At 44.7% G+C, this 13,172-nt stretch overlaps 1 protein-coding gene and 1 long non-coding RNA gene across 10 annotated transcripts in view; one reads left to right on the top strand and one right to left on the bottom strand.

Annotated features, from left to right (window-relative positions):
- The window catches only part of mical3a (microtubule associated monooxygenase, calponin and LIM domain containing 3a), a 57,074-nt gene that overhangs the window by 43,143 nt on the left and 759 nt on the right, over positions 1 to 13,172 (bottom strand). The window lies entirely within an intron of this gene.
- LOC142938344 (uncharacterized) lies at positions 2,089 to 4,221 on the top strand. The gene is made up of 3 exons (XR_012949558.1): positions 2,089 to 2,615; positions 3,478 to 3,550; positions 3,632 to 4,221. It is a non-coding gene; the product is annotated as an uncharacterized LOC142938344 (long non-coding RNA).

Genomic DNA, 13,172 nt, shown 5'->3' with positions numbered 1-13,172 from the left:
CAATCATAGATGTATGTCGGCTGGTCGGACAAGCAATCAAAGTAGCAATTGAGGATGAAGACCAGATCATTTAGGGTCTCGCTGTCATTCTTCTGCAGCAACATGACCTCAAAGAACCCCTTATATCTGTCTAGGAATGAGGCTGCCGGACACAGGAAGGGCACTGAACTCACAGAAAGCCAAACAGGAAACACTCGGGGTACAAGTGTGCAGATATGTCTGTGTGGCACAAATCGCTCCCAACGAGACCGCAGACACAGGAAATAGCCAGTTCATCCCAAAACAACACACAATCCTCGTCATTCAAAGAAAATGATTTGGCAATAGAACAATGTTTCAAGAATCCATAAAGCTTCCTGCGGGACGTTTGCTGCTCGTTTAACTGCTATGACTTGCAGCAGTGCAACTGTATGTGTTGCATAGTTATGTGTGCATTTTCACCCCAAAGGGGGGGGGGGGCAAGATCATTGATGTTGTTGGGCCGTTGTGACAGGAACGTCTCTGACTGTTTAGCAGCATGAGCAGCCTTTAAAAAGGTCAGCGTTACTCAGCGTCAGTGCGAGTATAAAAGAAAGATAATGGGGTAGAAGAGGATGAAAGAAATGATGCAAAACCTTTGCTAGCACAAAAGTGGTAATGGTGACTGCAGAGAAGAACCCGGCTCGGTCCAGTCTGTTTGATGGATAACACATTTTAAGCCAAGTAGTGGCTCCGGTTTGCTTAAGCTCCCCAGGGCAACGGTGCAGAAACTTGTTTTACTTGTTAGAGGTTCTATTCAACATATCCCAAGAAATAGCGCCAATTAGGAAAAAGGGACAAAATATGAAATGTATAGTTTGACATTTTGGTTCACATTCTTGTATTATAATATCCAGACTGTTAGCTTAGCTTATTTTAAAAGACTAAAAACAAGTAATCTGCCTACCAGCACCACTTGAGCTGACTAATAAACATGTTATTATCTCAATTGTTGTGCGGACTAAAACACGATACAACACGTTCATTTGTGAGCTTTGTGAGGTGCTAGTAGGCAGGTTTTGTTACCTTTGGAGAGAGCCAGGCTAGCTGTTTCCCCGTTTAGGGTATTTACACTAAGCTAAGCTAAGCTAAGCTAACTGGCTGCTAGCTGCAGCTTCAATCTTCTCATCCAACTATTTGCATGAAAGGAAATGTGTTTCCCAAAAACGACTCCTTCGAGACTACACAGTATGTGCGTGATCTGTAAACTGTCAAGTCAGAGTCAAGACTTCCATCTGTACATTTTCATTTACAGTAAAGATTAATGTAAGACATCATCAACAGATCAATAACGAAGACACACGTTTCAGGTGAAGACAAGACTCAAAGTTACTGAAATCCAGAGGAACACGCATGAATATTCACACTGTCAGCCACTTTCTCTGGAAAAAGCTTGAGCTTTTACTCCACAGTCCGGGATGTTGAGCTGGTTCATGAAGACCAATGTAGTCCCAGTCCCAGTGGCAACACATGATGAAAGGGAGGCAGGTACAGAGGTCAGCTGGCCTCCTTTTCACACGATGCCAACTCCTCACTGCAGTAGTTTCCTGTTTGTGCTGGCACTGCACCCTTCAGCCCCGATCCGGCCTCCTCCAACACAAGCATTTAGATGAACCTGCTACATCATTTCCTCTATGAAACAAGCTGTGAGGCCCATCTGCAGCTGCAGCAGCCGGGATCTGTGGTTGTGTGTGTGCATAGTATCCGTTTAGTAGCTTACATGCAAAATACTGTCTGAACACTGGTCCCTCTGTTTGACATAAACAGTGATCACTAAACATAATGGTGATCAATTGGGTGTCATCGAAACAGCCGGTGTTCACTACAAATGACTCAATCTATGACCCTTAATTCTCTAGTCAATAGTATTGACTGTGTGAAAACAGGCAGCGCAAATACATAAACGCCACTCAAAACAGTTATCAGGCATCTCAAGCCTGTTTCTGTTTAACTCCACAAGGAGTCGAGATGCTGCGGTTGATTGCGGTTCAGACTGAGATTCAGTCAGGCTTGCAGTTCCTTTAGTGTGCAGCGAGTGGTGGGGGGGTGGGGGGGGAGGGGGCTGTCATAAACCGCTGCGAACGAACAGAGATGAAAGACAGTTTCAAGGTTATTTTCTACACAAAAATAGGCGTCTCAGTAGCCATGTAAATTCCGATCTCATCAGCCACAGAAGGCCTGACAGAACACGTCTGAAACGCCTGCTCTGAATTCTTACACTCAGCTCTTTGACTCCGCTGATGGTTTTTAAACTTGCTGACAGGAGGCAAGCGAAGGGATCGCAATTCATCCGCATTGAGACCGTTTTGTGAGGCAGAGCAGAAGCAGGTCGTCTCAAACTCGAAGCCTCGTGAAGCCATAGTTAAAAAGAAGACACATCAAACAGAACAGGAACCCGGGAGGACGGTCTCTCAGGCCCAATTCATAGCAGGGGGAACTAAGTGATTCCCTCTGTGGGCTTCCCATTTCACTGTAAGGACACACAGTTTATGGCAATGCATCAAAAGCCAAGCAGGGGAGATGAGAGGGTTCCGTCTATAACCTTTATGGCACATACCGGAGAAGGCCAACAGTAAACATCTAGCAGCTCTTTGAAGGTAATGCAACTACTGGCTGACATGCTGAGACAGTGTGAGTGTGAGTGTGTGTGTGTGTGTGTGTGTGTGTGTGTGTGTGTGTGTGTGTGTGTGATGTCAATAGACAGTGCAGCTCAGGCAGGTCTGCTGTAACATGCTACACCCTGACCCAGCTTAATGGCAACAATAAACCTGGCCTATAATTTGAATAATAGCAGGCTCCTGCAGAGACCCATATGCTCACTCAACAGTAAATGCAGAGAACGGTGTTTCTACAATACTAAAAATTCCAACAAAACCATTTTAAGTGGATGATAAAAAGAAGAAAAGTCAAAGCCGCTTTGGCTCAGCAGGCACTCAAAATCTCCCGACATCAGGATGAGCTGCAGGATTTCTCACATTCGCAGGATTCACACTCGTGTATGCAAAGCTTTACATACACAGCATCCACCCCCCCCCACAGGAATGAGTGCACACACGCACGCACACAGCATGCCTCTGCTTTTCACTGGAAGCATTATATCATCCTCTAATCTAAAAATAGAGCCAGAGATCAGGCCACTGGGCTACACGTTTGACATCACTGCTTATACGCATAGTGAATGCTGTTACTACCAAACAGACAATGCATAAGAATGGATTTCCAAGCCTGGATAAATAAGTATGTTCATTAATATTATAGGGGCTGTTTTGCTTTGTTGTCGTTTTTTGCAAGTTTGTTCACTGTTGGGGAGAAACAAATCTGGGATGCCACATTATTCTTTTTTTTTGTTTATTTTGCCTGCATCTGATTACATTTTCATCCCAGCCTTTAAACCACAGACAGAGAGAATTGGTAATAACATGTTGTTCAAACATGTCATTTTCTCTTTCAATATAACAGAGAACAGAAAAGCAAGGACAGCCAGACGAGTGTGGCGCTCTCTTACTGCAGACACGGCCACAGAAGCTTTGAGGTAAACAAGTTAAGTTAACTGCTTAGCCGCCATAGCGGCACTAAATAACTGGGCTGACCGTAACACTTGTGTCTGTGTCAGCGTGTGCCCTGAAATAGTGTCGTGTCCTCAGTCGGTCCCCGGCTCACTGGTGACTGAGAGACAGAGAGGACACCCTGGAGATGGAAGTAACATCCCAACCTGTCTCCTCCTCTCCTCCATCAGGAGAGAGTGCAGGATGCAATGAGAGCAGTGGAGGTCTTCACAATAACGGATGTACCAGCTGAACATTTAGTCCATCAAACTTGTCGCAGACCACACCTTATCCACCGGGTCTAAAGCCCTGTAATAATAGCTGGATCGGAGTGTTTTATGTCTTTTATTTCTTCCTGTTTACCTTAAGACAACTGCCGCTTTGTCTTTATTCCTAACAGGTAATCATCACCTTCACATCCCTTTCGCACTCATTATGGCAACTCACTGGGGATGGCATGGGCTGCCTTATGGTTTGACTATAATGCTAATTACAGAGAAATGCAGCAGCAGGTGTGGTCTCTATTCATGGGCTGCCTGCAGACAGACTGTGAGGCTAACAAGGAGTTCACAGCCGACATCATGCAAGTGAAAACACGGAGAAATGCTGGGCTCATGTTTAAGAAGAGATATATATATATATATATATATATATATATATATATATATATATGTATATATATGCACACTTTTGTTCTAGGTGTCCAGTTATTGAGTGGTAACAACTAACCAAGCCCCTTTTTCCACACGTTTCATTTTATTATTATTGTTAGAATAAAAAGTAATTTTTAGTTTTACTTTTTTATGTCTGGGTAGGTTGAAAGTTTCAAAAAACCTGACATCTATAAATGAAATGAAAAAAAATTATTGAAAATAATCATTACTTGCAGCCGTAAACGTTTTGTACTCAAACATCTAACAAAAACATGATGAATCCAAATGTCTGTCTGACATCAGTGTCCTCATGCTATATGTCCTTTACATTTGCAAGTATGTCTATTCTGATATATTTAAACTCCAAAAAGCAAACGTTATGTTATGAATATGAGAGTAACGCAATTATTATATACAGTCTGAACCACATACAGTAATCCTATAGTCACACATTGATTCGGTACTTTAGTGACACAGTGACGCCTCCAACTACAATTTCCTCATCAAAGGAGTTTGAGAGCATGTGTGTGTGTGTGTGTGTGTGTCTGCCCTGTGCACAGCTGTGCATAACAACAAAGGTGGAAGCATGAGGCACGAAAACAAGTCCATTGACAGAATTGGGATGTTTTCCCACGCACTTAAAAGCATCAGACTTTAATGTCTTCAAGTGTATTTCTTTTATTCATGTTTCAAAAGGACTGAAGCTTTGTCAGGGACGCTCCTCTTTACGGTGTCTTGCCTGTAAACCGTCGCTGTAAACAAAAGAAATGAATTTCCGAGCCCTCGGGTCAAACGCCGCGGGCCGAGTCGGGGAACTATTATCCATATTCACGTCTATAAACAGCAGCGTGGAGATCAAACACTAGTACAAACATAACTACCTGAAATGACAGCGAAAATGGATCGGCACTCCAAACACGATCGCTGCGTGTCAACAGAAAGATTATACGCATGAAGCTTAAGTCAACAAGGTGAATGAATAGCTGCGTTACGTCCTTTGATGTCTGTTATTGTCCATATATATATTCATTATGCCTCGATGCAGACCCCTGAGCTTAGTTCTGTTGTTCAGCCTACAGGAGCACAGACAGTCAGACAGAGCTCAAAGAGCACACAAACATTTGTTGACTGAAACTCGACTTGCTTCTGACGGAGGCGACGGAGGCCGTCTCCCGAACCATCTGGCTTTTGAGTCACTTCTGCTCCCGACAGTATCAGGCTGCCACAACCGATGCAGACTTTCCCCGACTCCGGCAACAAATCAGCCGCTGAGTCGATAAACATATGATTTCCATGTTGTTGTTCCTTAATGGCTCTTTAACACAGACGGACACATTTAATGCTCAGTGCAGTGAAAAAAAAAAAAAAACATCATGTTCGCGGTCAAATCCATCACGACGGTGATGCTCTGGGCCTCAAGAGGACAACGTGCGCATGCAGCCTCCTCCGTTTGCGCCGACCTCACCGCTGGTGCCGTGCACCATCTTCTCTCTTTTCCTGACAAACTGCTGATTGTGTGCTTCCCTTCGGATGCATCCTCTTTATGCAGTTGACGTAATGCCCTTTTCCTCTACCAAGAGAGGTACCACCACCCCCTCAAAAGCGAGAACCTTCCAGGTGTCTGTGAACACATAGTTAATGGATGGTATGCGCTCCCGTGTGCAGTGCATCATAGCAGAGGAAGCTGAACAGCTCAGCTTGACTGTCTTGAATTTTGTAATCTAAAAAGGATAAAGGGATTGCAGGTCAGAGGTCGTACTCCAAGACTAATACTGGTCCCAGTCTCCGGCCCAATCTCAACGTCCCCCCTAAGGTCTTAAACCCTGAACCCTCAGGGACTTACTGACGTCACCTGGTAAACGGTCGAGTGTGAGAGACTGTGAGGGCTCGAAATGGTGGAAATATGAACGGGACAGCACTTTGCTTCAATAACAGCATGAAATATTTGATGAATAAATAAATAAATATCCTTGATTTCATGTGTTTTTATGTTCCATCTCTTAATCCTTAATGTTTCTTACACCAAGCCGAACACACATCCGTCCTCTTTGTTTACGTCTCCATGCTTCCACTGGTTACCTCGTGTTTAACGTCACATTGCAATGAATTGTGGGTAATTCCCTTGGGCAAAGTCTGCATCTAATGCTTGACTTACAGAAAGGGTTCATAAAGGGCTCATAATGTCTGCCAGAGAGCCCTCAAACACGCGATGATTTGACAGTGGGACAGAAGAAGTGGACGTAGTCACTGTGACATCACCCATTGGTTTGTGGACTATACGGTTTTGAATGCTCGAGTTTGACATTTTGACCGTCGCCATCTTGGATTTTGGCCGCCGCCCTCTTTGTTTTTCCAACCACAAGTGACACAAGAGGATGAAAAAAAAACAACAAACATTTTTTGGCGCCATTAAATGTTACAATTAACTTTCATGAACTGAAAACCCACCGTTAAAAAGTTAAAGTTCAGGAGAAGAAAAACATAACGCCGTTGTAGCGACGTGTCAATAGCAAGGTAGCCCCGCCCTAAAGCATACCCTGCTTTATCGCGTATCCAACTCTAAAGGGAACCATAATTTGCTAAATGAACATCACGCTGTATTGAAGAAGACTTGAAACAAGCAATTGAGACGCGATTGAGACCATAAACTCATGTTTGAGTCATTTTCATTTTCTCAACTCAAAAAAGAAAAGAGAGTGAAGGCTTCACTGAATCTGAGCCCCAATACACCTCTGTAGCCTGTATTAGACCCAATCCAACCATGACAGTGGATTTCAAATTGATTGGTTTCAAAGCTCAAAATAGCAAAAGCCAATAAAATAAACAAACACCAAATCTCTGAGACGGCAAAGTGTCTTTTCTTATGAACTTCATATCAGTGAGAGCTACAGAGTCTGAGCCTGTGCCCAGACCGCTTGCTTATGGGTGTCGAACACGGTCGATTAGAGCTGCCTGCCAGAACTTGCCGCAGCTATTTGATTTGGGTAACCTCTACAATCCCAATTCCACTTCTCAGGCTCCGCAGCTATGCAGCCGTAAACACAGTGAACCACAAGAAGGGGTTGGAGGGGGGGGGGGGAATGCAAAAAACGCCAGAAAGCACAGCTATCAATAGCACTGCTCGTAAAAAAAAAAAAAAAGAAATCCTTGTGGATTTTAACATTTGGTTATCTGTTCTTGATTTGCATGTTTCACAACCAGAGTATGTACGTAGTGAGATGGAGGCATGAATGTGGATACTCATATACTCAGATCCATCTTTGCCTGTGAACTAGGAGGTGTAATCTGAGACCTGTAGGCAAACACAGTCAACACACACCAGTCTCCAAGACTGAGTCGTGACCGTTGTGGAATGGAGGCATGCAGGAGAGAGGAAGAGGATAAGTCTGACTGGCCACAGGTCCTGAGAATGTTGATCAAAAGTTGGATAAAAATCAGGCCCGTCGTACACTTAATATCAAACACGAGATAGAATTCTTCATCTCAAATTGATTCCTTCGTCTCTCCGTGTGTTCAGACGTGAAGGATGACGGACAGGAATATAAACAGCCGGGCCAAGATATAAAAACTAACCTTCGAAGGCCTCATAACTACACCACACGTTTAATACACAAAGGCCTAACCAATGGTATGTTTCTTATTCTGGCAGGCCATGGGAAACTACAGTACAAATCTGTAGCTCTCCTTTCTTCCCCGTATTAATTACAAAGCTAATAGTTAAACTTCCAAGCGGCTCAGCTCAGTGTGTGTGTGTGTGTGTGTGTGTGTGTGTGTGTGTGTGTGTGTGTGTGTGTGTGTGTGTGTGTGTGTGTGTGGATGGCTGCTGAATGTAACAACAGGCAGGCTGGACGCTAGCGAAGAAAGATTGAGAAATAAACTGACATCCCCGCTACTGACATTGTGTGTTTATGTGCCAGGGTTGACTGAACTGAGAGGGTGAATGATGATACTATGAATAGTTGTTTTACAGGAGAGGTTTGTCCTCTGATATTTGTCACAAGGCGAGAAATTGTGGTAAGTGAACGTACGTCTCTTTTTTTTATTTCAGAAATTATACACACAGATAAAGTGTGACCTGTTGACGACATGCAGACGACATAGAAAGAGCAGAAAAAGCTGCAATATTCGGTGAATCCAAATAAGCGGAGTAAGAAAGAACATATTCTACTGAAGAACAACACATTATAAAGACTGGAGATGGTGGCTTGATTTCTCTAATCTCGGCGTATGGGTGCGGCGGCGGCGGCTGGGAGCAGTTCAGATGGTAAACAAGCTGCAGGGATGTGGAGGGATTGCTAAAACATTGGGGGGGGGGGGGGGGGGGGGGACCGGCTCAGACTGTTCCTTCATCGACAATGACTCGCCAACACCACCACGATGTCAGCAGCCGCAGGGAGCAGGCAACCCAGAGGGCTCCAGTTGCAGTTAAGAACCAGGTTCTGCTCTCACTCAGTCGCCTACTAGAGTGGAGAGCAGGACACCTAATAGGCCGACTGTAAACTGAGGACTGTGGAGAGCAAGGTATACAAATATCGGCTATCCTCGCTGGTATGAGGTTCAGCGAGTGAGTGCACACTCGCCTCACTGTTACATTACTGCTGCATTCGACTCTGAGCTTCACTGTTTTAGTTGCTTAGCTCAGCAATTATACGAAGAGCATATAGTATGTCTTTTGACATAAAGTGCATCTCCCCATCTATAAGTCGTACCCACCAAGAAAACTTGTAAATGTGTCCCAAAGTCAAGGAGCAAAATAGTTGCACACGTATGCGCGTCAAACGCGCAATCGTGCCAGTGCCACTAAACAGTTCAGCACACCCAGGACTCGTGAGGAAAGTCGGGCTTCCTGACCCGCAGGCCGATCCGGGAGGAAGGCAACTGAACACCCGACACAGAGCCACGAAGCCGATAGCTGCACAGAAGAGAACCCATATTCCTTTACACTTTAATCCCCCGACTCACGTACTGCAAGAAGCAAATCAGGTGCAGCACAGATTACATTTAAAGCATCTAGATGACAAGTGCTTGGCTATAAATGGTGTTTCAGTAAGTAAACAGAATGAGGGGGGGGGGGGGGGGGGGGGGGGTTAACTAGAAACGAGGTGGAGCAGATACACCAGAGGCAGAATTAAGTCCAATGTGAGAAGTTACGCTGGGAAGTATTAAGCTTTAATAAACGCCCGCAGGAAATCCTTGTTGCTGTCGTAGAACCAAGAGCAAAAGTTGAGGTAAATGGATGAAATCAGGGCTACATTTCTTTTTCTATTTTTTTTTTTATATGTCACGCCTAATTTTATATTTCCTTACATTAAATCTGCAAAGATTTTCTAAAGTGTATGAATATAATTGTGCCTGTAAAGAGGCCAAAGCTAACACCTCCCCATCTGAGACACTGCACAGAAATACTGGGCCCAATATATTGAACTGTTCCTTTAAATACTACACTAACTCTGGTTGTGTTTGTAGTTGAGACAGCTGCTGCATGAAGCAGGTGTAAGCTAAGCATCTTTCTGTATAATTAAGCAGGTATGGCCTCATGGGGGCCCCAAACACAGGTCCTCCAGTTACCACCCACACTAATATTACAGGGATAAGAATCGGTCGACGCCGGCAACCCTCCGTCAGATATCCAGCCCCACTGTGATGAAAGAAAAGACCAAGAGAGACGAGGCCCGTGTAGGTTTGTTTACTTTCTCCTGGGAAGGAACATTTAGAGGGCTTGTTTCTCCATCAGGCCCCGGGACAGACAAACACACACACACACACACACACACACAGAGAGAGAGAGAGTGAATGTGAAATACGATGTGGTCTCTAGAGGGATGGACGGTTTGCTGGAGTGAAAGGGCCTGACATGAGAGGAGGGTTCACGGCTATAGGCCGAGCAGCTGGTCCATGCTTCCTGAAGCCTGATAGCTGAAAACAGGACAAGCTGTTATGTAGTTTTTAGAATATAACGTTGTGTCAGAAGAAGATCTGGAGTAGCTACACCAGCCTGACACTTGGTAACACCTGTGGGGGTTTAGTGCAGAGACATGGGTTATTCATGGGGCTGCCCCCTCTGGTCAGTCAGTCAACTAACCTGTTGTTTTGCTCTCAAGTCATGTTTTACATCACATTGAAAAGTCACATTGAATGACTTTTTTCCATAAACTTATGAACACATATCTGATAAACACACGATTTAAAGTGGTGCTTTTGTGCGATTCTTTGACGAGAAACTCCGATCTGCTAATCCATCAGCCGACGAAATTGTACGGGTGTTAGTCGCCTAAGAAGGAATTTGGTCGAGGAGAGCCCTAAAATACCAGCATAGGGAGCAGAGCCAGACTGACACTGACTCCACCGGTGAAATATTCACTTTCATATTAAACAAACGCCTGAGAAGAATAGAACGATGACATCAAGCTTAAGTGCAGAGGGCCGGAGAAAAAAAGAAAACTGTCAGCAGTCAGCACACGCAAACATAGCTAATACAAATATGACAAAGTCACGTGACCAAAGGTTGTATTTGAGTTACAAAGGTCTTTGTCAGTGCCCCCCCCCTGTTTGCAAGGCCAGATGAATACATTTAGATATTACCTTTACGCTGATGTATGGAGTGGAAGGTTTGTGTGGTCGAGCAACAAATGTCAAAAAGAAGAATTCACTGAAAACATCTGTAGAGCTGAGGGAAGCTGAAGGGCTGAGTGATATCTCTTCTCTTTCAGAAGGCAGCGCCCTGTTTAAAGACGTATGTCACTGCTGGGAAGCATGAGTCAAGTTCCATTTAAGAAGACCATTAACCTGCAATAATCTGGATCAGCTTTAAATTGGAACGATGGGAGACACGATATCACGTACAAGACGCAATCCATGAGTCAGCTGATTGCACGAGCTGGGGTTTTCTACGACACAGCTTTACAGCCACACTGGAACAACCGTTAGACGTTGCTAAACTTTAAAACAATAACTGCATGCGAGTCAGGTTAGACCCAGCGGTTCTGCTATAGGGTCAGCAGACTGGCTACATGTGCACAGCCTTCGCTGGTCCCAGGCATGCGTCCGCTACACTGGCCTACGTCCGACCTGCGAGCTACAAGAAGAAAGTAAGTCTTTAATCCGGAGCTGTGAGAAATCACCAAAGCAAACGGACTATAGGGCCATATTTGTAAGTCATACACACACACACACACCACATCAACCAGTGGCTTTGCCGTTAGTCCTTTTAAATCTGATCCGCGTAAAGCCAAGCTAAAAGAAATGTTCTGTAGGAAGGAAGGGGAATGGTGATAGAAACCATTATATTAATCACCTGCGTTTAGAAAATGGGAAAACAGTAACCTACTAACCTCCGTGGTGTCTTAATGGTTTTACAACGTCTGTCTGACTCAACAACACGCTAATCGTCACACGACCTCACTGAGTAGAGGACACCGTTTGAAAGAGAGAACGTGGAAATTGTCATTCATCATCCAGGCTGATTTCCTTACAGTAAGCGCTTGCTGTGGGGCACGACCCTGAAACAGTTAACAACACGCCGTTAGCATCTACAGACTCCTTTTAAGGACCTACTGGCTGCAGACTACAATATGCACGCTGGCTTGACATCAGCGGGCTTCTGATGAGTCAACCAAAGCGACGGACCTCTAAACCTGGCAGTGGTGGAACATCCAGCGGCTCATGACGCAGCAGCAGCTGCTTTAAGAGGACTTCCTTCCTTCTGTCCTTTCATCGAGCAGAGCGTTTCCAGACCTGTGGTACTTTGTGGGGGTCCCGAATGGGGGGGGGGGGGGTCAGATAGACAGGAACTCACTTTCTCCCTCCGAGTGACAGTCAGCTCAGCGAGGGGTCAGAGTGTCCTTGTTGATTTGCAACATTGCTCACAATGGCTTCATTACAAACAGTGTGGACAAATCTCTGATGGTAGACAAACCTCTATCATCTCAGGATGTACAGTATTGTCAAATCACCCAGCCCTATTGCTACATTATGTACATAAGTAATGTCATGTTCAAATATTTCACAAAGTAGAAATCATAAAGGATTCAATGCAAGTCCACAGAACTGCAGATCTGATTGACACAACACCGTCCTCGCATCTAAGCTAACAAGCGGACCACAGGCAGCCTTCTCCAGTTCCGTCTTGTGCAAACATCCTCCTCCTTCTGCGCTCCACATCCTGATCTCTTTAAGAGGTAAACAGTGACTTATGGAAACACACGCGGCTTAACAGAGGTAGCACATCCCAATTAACGTCTGCAGGAGCCCGGGACGCCCTTTGACCCAAGAGACGATGCCCGGAGTCTTGCATTTGAAGCTGCTGCGGACCATTTAAAGGATGTGGATGAAACGCGACGAAGATCAATAGAACAAAATGCTCCATCACTCGACCGGAGACAAGATAAGAGCCTCTGTCCTGTCAGGTCAGAGACCTCAGCGCTCCACTAAGCCACAGACTGTCGACGTGTGGTCCATTCTGAGGGATATCTGTTGCTGTTTGTCACACAAGGCACGCATCAGTGAGATAATGTAGAGTGGCTTTCTCATAACGTGATGCCAAAGCTTCTACAGTACGACACCAAAAGACCTCCGAGCACAAATCAGGTGCATCACAACAACATCCCTCACTCTCTTTGAGCAGCAACATCTCGTCATAGCGCCTTGCCTTAGACATGATGCACAACTCAGAGTGAGACTGAAGATGAGAGGATGAAAACAAGCTGCTACATTCAAAAGAAACGATCCAGTTTCTGCTCTTCTGAGAGAGAAGAAGGTGAAATAACTGATACTGGACACTTTGCTACATTGCCTCTAATAGATAAAGACATATATTGTACTTAAATGGTTTTTAACACAACTTTAGAATAACTTTATGTTGTTCCATACCATTATGCAGCATGTGTGTGTAAAATATGATGTTAAAAGTAATGTATGGGGCTGCAGAAATGCTCCATAGAAAGAGTAAACAAAACCA

The sequence above is a fragment of the Anarhichas minor genome, unplaced genomic scaffold, assembly GCF_050575085.1.
Source record: "Anarhichas minor isolate MPS153535 unplaced genomic scaffold, ASM5057508v1 ptg000083l, whole genome shotgun sequence".
Classification (NCBI taxonomy): domain Eukaryota; kingdom Metazoa; phylum Chordata; class Actinopteri; order Perciformes; family Anarhichadidae; genus Anarhichas; species Anarhichas minor.
The sequence above is the reverse complement of the archived record's forward strand: the minus strand, read 5'-3'. Positions and strand labels throughout refer to the sequence as shown.